Source organism: Rousettus aegyptiacus, unplaced genomic scaffold, assembly GCF_014176215.1.
Source record: "Rousettus aegyptiacus isolate mRouAeg1 unplaced genomic scaffold, mRouAeg1.p scaffold_m13_p_7, whole genome shotgun sequence".
Classification (NCBI taxonomy): Eukaryota; Metazoa; Chordata; class Mammalia; order Chiroptera; family Pteropodidae; genus Rousettus; species Rousettus aegyptiacus.
In genome coordinates, this window is record NW_023416310.1 from 113,764,716 (window position 1) to 113,772,699 (window position 7,984).

Consider the following 7,984-nt stretch of genomic DNA (forward strand, 5'->3'; position numbering starts at 1 on the left):
TATCTTACTGCCTGAGCCATTACATGTTAGAGCTTCTTGGTGACAGCAGTTTAGCCTTTTACTCAAGTCAATGGCATCCTGCTTGGCACTAATTTTTGCTGTTTACCCTCTTTAGGATTCTTAACTTCCTCCCCTCTCTACCTCATTTGCTGCTGCCACAGGGGCCAGGCCCCCATGATCTCTCATCCAGATGATCTCACTGGAAGGTGAAGGCTATGTTCAAGCCTTGCTGAGTGCAGAGCCCTGTGCATGCCCACCTGGCCCTATTGGACTCATCGCTCTCTCACCGCCATTTCCTCAGCCAGCAGTACCCATGTTCCTCCCAACCCATAATCTCCTCTACATCTAGGAAACTCGTGCTCATCCTCAGCATTGAGGGACACTTCCCTGATACCCTGTAACTCACACATGTGACTCTTGGAGGCAAGTCTGAGTTCTAGTCACTTCTCTCCCCAGCATGTTACCCAGCAGCTACCCACTTCAAGTGTGTGATAAATCAATTAATGAGGGACAGTTTTTGTTCTCCCTTGGGTCCCATTTAATGTTACCCTCTGAAATGACAGGGCTCACTCCCCCAAAGACTGTCCCTCTGGCTTTGGTCCTCGCCCTTCTATTTTCGTTCCAACACCAGATGTTTCTTCCTCACAGTAAGTGCATGAACACTGAAGGCACAAACAGTAAACAAATTAGGAGAGCTATGTGTAGAGCTATTAAGCTATTGCAGTTTCCCACTTGAGGTCTCCCTCACTTCCCATCCCTGGTCTCAGTCTCCTGGGTTCCCCTTACACTTTGAGAAGTAGGATGGGAGGGAAAGGCAGCTTGGCTTCATAGCCAGCCTGACACATGGGGTATTTTCCAGTCAGGGTGGCTTCCTGTTAGGGGAGCTTATCTCCCTTAGTGGGATGCTATTAACCTTCAGGTTTTTTCTCATGTCCAGCCCCTTTGCTGAGTTGGGCGGGGGTTTGTGGAATATGTGCTTCTTCATCTCTGCTTCCAGCTACTGCAGAGTTAACAGCAGTGTAAGCTAAGAGACTTACCAAGGTGACCCTGAGGTAGGTCTGTGGTGAGCACAGTGGAACCGAAGCCTTCTGTTCCCTGCAGTGTCCTTGTCACAGCACATGCAACCCTTTTGCTCTATAAGGGAGAGCCATGATGATAGCCTGCTTGGGGCTTGAGGAAGAACAAGAATAACCTTACTGTGACAACATCCGTGACGCTGAGCTGGGAAAGTCTTGACCCCTGGTGTCCTTCCTGTCGGGGAAGGACAGTTAGCAATGGTCTTCAGAGAACAGGTCCTCACCATCTGAGCTGCTCAGAAGAGCAAAGGAGAGAAACAGAGAAGGCAAACACTCACATGGCCCTGACCCGTACATTAGAAAATGCTCCCCACCATCCTGATGCCAGAAAGAGCCCTCTCTTTTGAACTCACAGACATTTTTTTCTGTTCAATAATAGCAAGAAGTTTTTATGATGTGAAACTGCCCATAAGCCATTTCCCCCAGATCCCGTGGTTATGCTGATCACTTGTGGGTCTGTGATGAATAACCAGAAAGAATTAGTTCAACGAAACATGACCTCTTCTTTTACGGACAAGAAATACAACAGAATTTCAGTACTAGCTCTCTCAACTATTAGTGTTAGCAAGTCATTTGCAAATATTATTCAGAATATAAAAATGATGTATAGTTTTTCCAAATGAGTCAACTTATGCCTATGGGGAGCTCAGGGCAGAGTTCAGGGCCAGGAATCAGGAAACACAGGACTGAGCTCAGTTCTGCCACTCTGATTATAAGGAGCAGGTGACCCCTCAGTCAGGGGGTTTGCTTCTCTGTTTATCTAGGACTCTGGATTCTGCAGCTCCGTCCTCCCTCATAGATGGCGGACCCCTGCCCAGAAGAAGAACGTCCTGACACTCAAGGACTTTGTCTTGTGTCTTAAAATACCTGTCAAAAACTAGACGGTGACATGGCTAAATTCTTTGGGGGATAAAATAATGCTAAGACTTCATTCTCTTATTTCTTATAAAAGGGTTCCTTGACCTCCTTTCCCCGGAACTTCTTGAGCTTTAAGTATTTTAGCAGTCCTCCCAGCTCTCCTTTCCTCCAGAATCTCTTTTAAATGTTGAGTTTTGTGGCCAGTCTAAGATTGTGTGAAGATTATATTACTGCTAGTGCCTAATTCTGTTTTGGAGGACGACTGCCCTCCCTTCCTTTCCCCACAACACACAGCAGACAAAAAGACAAAAAGAGGACCTTTGCAGAATCATCAACTTTTAATGATTCTGCTGAAATTGTCCTCCTTTGGAGGCAGCTAATGGAGAATGTGTGCCTGCTGTGAGATTCCCAAGGTCCCTAAGGCAGCTCAGGTTCTTACCTGGCCATTTATCAAATCTGGCCATCAGATACCGATTGATTTCACCTGGGGCCTTTGGCTGTGGAAGGAAGCGATCAGAACAAGTTGGCTGAGGGTTAAAGGTGAGCTTAGAGGGGCAGCTGCACTGGCCCCAGAGACTGTATGCATTTCAGGGCCCTTGAAAATGTTCATGGTCTGGAGAGAAACGTTATGGGCTCCGAAATATGAAGAGAAAATGAAAAAATCAAATTAGTATTTATTCCTAACACCAAATTGTAAGATCTTTAACATTTATTAGAACAATACGCATTAATGTGGAATATCAGCCACTTGGAGGTGCCCGATGTGGTGTGACAAGACACTTGGGCCCAGTAGGGGGCCCAGCCAGGCCAGGTGCCCAGGATTCACACATGTGACCTAGATCCTCCCCTTCGGTGTGTGGCTCCTCCAGAGCAACTTCTAGTCCTGCAAGCGCTGTTCATGGTAAGCACACCTATATAGGTGCACCATTTTTTATCTTTTATACTGTATTTTTACTGTAACTCTTCTATGTTTAGACTCATTTAGATACCCAAATACTTCCCATTGTTTTATAATTGTCTACAGTGTTCAGTACAGTAACATGCTGTACAAGCATGTAGCCTAGGAGCAACAGGCTAGACCATAGGGCCTAGGTATGCAGTGGGTTTGTGTCGGTGCACCCTGTGAGTTTCGCACATTGGCAAAATCACCTAACGATGCACTTCTCAGAATGTAGCTCCGTCATTACCTTATTAGAGGTAACTCTATCAATTAAACTGCTGACATTTACTTCCAAAAGCTAGATTTAGAAGAGGCTTCACAGGCCGTTTGATCTTGTCCCTTCATTTTACAGAATAAGATAAATAGGCCCAAAGCTAGACAAGGACTTTCTTTCCCAAAGGCACACAACCTGAAGGTGAAAGCCCAGGACCAGATCTTGGGCCTCCCAGCTGGGCTGTCTTCCTGAGACAGCAGACAACCTCCCTTTCTTAGTACTTGAGAGTGATATACCAGGCAAAAGCTGCTTGTCCTTTTGCTACATGATGACAGATGCGCCTCAGCAGGCACACAGTGACCAGATGGTGGAGGCATCAGTAAAACAGAAGCGCCAGACCCAAGGACAGAGGTAACCAGTTTTTTTTCTGCTCTGATCATTAGAACAGGTGTTGTTGGGCTAACCTAAAGTTGTTCATTCTACCTGGAAAGAGGGGTCAACCCCAATAGTTTCCAACACGAGTCAAACGTCTTTCTGAGTTCTGGCTTCCTAGATTTAACTTGAGCTTCTTAGATGGAGTAATCAACCTCCAAATTGTTTTGTGCTTAGGACAAAATCAGGTCCTCTTTTAGTAGGTAGTGGCAGAAATGACTGTGAATGTCAATAGGGCTGCATATCATCATCCCGAACCCCCTATGGTTCAGGATGGAGAGAATCAAAACAAATTCAGGAAATGCTGATGGTCCAGCTCCTGAAGCTGCCCAGCAGATTGCAGGGAAGAATCTGTAATGTATTAGGACAATTCAGCCACATGCCTCACTGACAGACCAAAGGCCACAGGAGAGACAGTTCGGTGTGCCACTTACTGACTTGTGATCATCTCAGACTATTTCTACTTTATTTGCTATGCATGATTTATGATGGCTCTAAGTATAGCAACCTACATTTGGTGGTCAAGATATACAAAGAAGTTAGAAATAAGATGTAGCAATACATAAAAAATCTGAATATCTGGCAGGAAATTAGTTCTATATGTGCATTTTTTCCCCTTTAAAAAAACAAAAACTGGGAAAAACTAGATGCTTGGCATTTGGAGAGCCGTGGAAATAGAGAAGCACTAGGCCTAGACACTGGAATATGGAAGTGTGAAACTATGGTGACCTTGCTTTAAAAGACAGAACTCTCTTGATTTGTTGCCCCAAGGGGGTGGATTTTCCTTCAAAAAAGACTGTCTTACAGTCCTTGCTATTCAAGATAGCTGATCAGTACAAAAACTAGCTGTGGGTCCCTTTGGCTGGTGAATAATTTGGCATTCCTTCAAATTAACATTTTAAAAAATTTTTTTTTCAACATTTTCTTAGTGAGGACAGAAAGAACAGATTGTCTCCTAATGAAAACTGTATTCTTTCTTTATGTTCAAAATAACAGATTTATTATATGGCTGTGAAAGACAAAAATACACCAGCTAATCAAGGAGATGATTTTATTCAGGCTATTGAAAGAAGGAGAGCAACCATTAATGAGGAAGGCCTTGTTGTAAAGGCGTGGGCCCGGGTTTTGTAGAGGTGGAAAGACCAGGGAGTCTTTTTAACCATTACTGTTTCCAGGAGCACAGGACTCAGGTGAAGTTCAATATTGTCATGCCCTAAAGGACAACACTGGAATTTTTTAACAAATGTCTTATGTGTCACCATTTTCTTATTTATTACTGGACAGCATAAGTCATTGACGCTCAATAAGTTCTGCTCAAATGATCTTTATGCAATCTTCCTTCTGGCGTCTAGGTGGCAAACACTTCTCTACTTTTCTGCAGTTCTTGTTCTCCAGTTTTCTTTTGCTATTTTCTGAATCTGGCATTTCCATGGCAAAATATTAAAGCGTTTACAATTTAGATGATAAATCATTCATCTCCATTCGCCAGCACTAATCCAGGCATTATTTTGTCCAGCATTATCTTGGGTGACTGGTGGCTGGTTAATCTCAGGCTTAGGGTTGGGTCTGTGTCTGCACAGGACAGTTATCCAGACACACAGTGCAAATGTGCTCTGTAGACATATGTTGGCACTGCTGAGTAAAGTGCCCTAGTTGGTTTTATTTGTTCCCCTATCTGCAAAGGACGTTTTACATTTTGCCAGTTATGTGAAGAGTCTTGTGTGGTAGCTAGCACTAATGGAGACCCTACTTCTTATTCAGTCTAATGATTCTTAAAATTATTATTGAGATATAATTCATGTACCATAAAATCCCCCTTTTTAAAGTGTATAGTTCAGTGGTTTTCAGTATACTCACAGGTTGTACAACTACCAGTACCATCTAATTCTAAAGCATTTTTATCACCTCAGAAAGAAACCCAATCCTATTAGCATATGAGTTATTCCTCCATCTCCCCGTCTCCTGGCAACCATTAACCTATTTTCTGTCTCTATAGATTTACCTATTCTAGATATGTCATATAAATGAAATTATACAATATATGGCTTTCTTTTGTGCATTTGGCCTCTTCCACTTAGATTAATGTTTCAAGGTTGATTTTTATTGTAGTATGTATCAGTACTTCATTTCTTTGTATTGCCAAATATTCCATTATATGGATATGCCACATTTTGTTGATCCATCTATCCATCCATTGAAGGGCATTAGAGTTGTTTCCACTTTTTAGCCATTATGAATAATACTGTTATGAATATTTCTGTACACATTTTTGCACAAACATGTTTTCATTTCTTTTGGGTATGTATACCTAGAGGTAGAATTGCTGAGCCATACGGTTATTCTATGTTTGGCTTTTTGGAAAACTGTCAAACTGTTTTCCAAAGCAGCTGCATCCCCGTTTTACATTCCCAGTAGCAATGTATGAGGGTTCTAATTTCTCCATCTCTTTGCCAGCACTTATTGTCTTTTTTTTTTTTTTTTTAGAATAGCCATCTTAGTGGGTGTGAAGTGGTATCTCACTGTAGGTTTGATTTGCATTTCCCTAATGACAAATGACTTGACCATCCTTTCCTGTGCTTGTATATCTTTGGAGAACAATGATTCTCACTTCTTAGCTGGATTCTCTTCTCTGTATTTCAATCATTGAGTTATAAGAGTTCTTTATGTATTCTGGATACTAGCCCTTTAACAGATATATAATTTGCAAATGATTTCTCCCTTGCTGTGAGTTCTTTGAAGTACATAAGTTTTTCATTTTGATAAAGGTCAGTTGACCTATTTTTTTTCCTTCACTGCCTGTGGTTCATTATAATGATGTTTTAGTGACACAGCTTCATACCCTGGGCAACCAGCTGACTAACATCGTTTTGATTTGCTACAGGCTAGGACCTTGAAAACTGGAAAATACCATTATAAAATGTGTATTGCTATAATTGCAGTCTTTGTGTCTCTCTTTTAGGATGGCAGTGATGGACACATCCAAACCCCTGAACACTGTCTCAGAAATCCCAAAGATACACCACGGGGCAAAGCGATGCCACTTCTTTGTGTTCAAAGTTCCAAAAGACCTTTACCATTTTTAAGTCTCTAATCCAATGTTTCTCCAAAAAGATTTTTTTGAATGTTCTTCCTAGGATACACCTGAAGAAAAAGGACCCCTTTAGAAGATCCACATCCATGTTAGAATAAATACAGTGTTTGAGAAGTTCTGCAATAAATAAACAAATCTAAACCAAAGTTTCTTGAATTACTTGAGCAAGAAACTATTGCAAATAAATAATTTAAAACATTTTTTGAAGTAGTACACATTTGAATGGCCAGGAAAGGATTGGCTATCTCAGGGAAATTGTAATGACCTTACGCAACAAAAGTCTGTTGACATTCATGTGGAGTGGAGCAGCATGCATCTCAGGGCCCTCCTCCCTCCTATGGCCAAATACCATCTGCAACATGTGCCTCCAACTTAGCATGGGAGGGAGGAGCATGTGTGGGAGAGTCTTATGAGCTCAACCTGAACATCATCCACACTTCCCTGGCCCAAGTCATCTAATCTTTCTAAATGCAATGTGTTCTCACTTAGAAGAAAAGATTTGGTCGCCCATTGTAGGGTACCCACCATATATACTTTTGGAAACACTGCTCCAAAAGTTCACATGGCTTCAGAATAGGCATCCACGTTGATTAAGGGAGCCAGGAGAGCCTGCACTTACTCTGCCACCAATCACGTGCACTTCTACACAAAACAGAGGCCACTGGGGAGATCACAACCCTAAAACATTTCACATTTTTATTTTATCAGAGACAAAATTTGACAGGAGCCCTGGAAATCAAGTCAGTGGGACAGGAATATAAGCATGTGGCTCTGTGTATGCATAGACCAGACAGAATTCTGAAAAACTGACCCACCTAATGTATTAACATGGCCAACCTATAGCTGGTATTATTTTGAGTCTGGACACACAATAAAAATGAGGAGAGAAAAACAAAAGTAATACTAGTGGTATTACTTGACCTCTTCCCAGAAAGTTTTGGTGTGGTTGGTGCATGGGGGACATAAATAGCCTGAAAGACCTGTTAATATTTTTACACAAACAATGACTACCCATTGAATGCACATAATGCCATTATGCTTCCTTAAAGTGTATTTAAAGCTTTTTCAACATCAAGTGTTATTGCAAAGGAGAGTGAGAGCTGCCAGGTATGCAGTGAATGAAAAGAAAGTGAGGACTAGGTGACAAAAAAGTTAAAAAAGGTACTGTGTGTGCCTGGAATGTGAGGTGCTTGAGAGGTACCTGGTACAGCCCCTCTGAAGTGAGTTACCTGCCAGGTACCCTGGGCTGCTGCCGACTGAGGTGGCTGTGGAGGGTCTCAGCACCCAAGTGGGAGGCAAAGCATGTTTTGGATGCGGTAAAGGGCAAAGAGCACTCACTTTGGAGCCACAACCTGGCTCTGCCCTCTGCGACC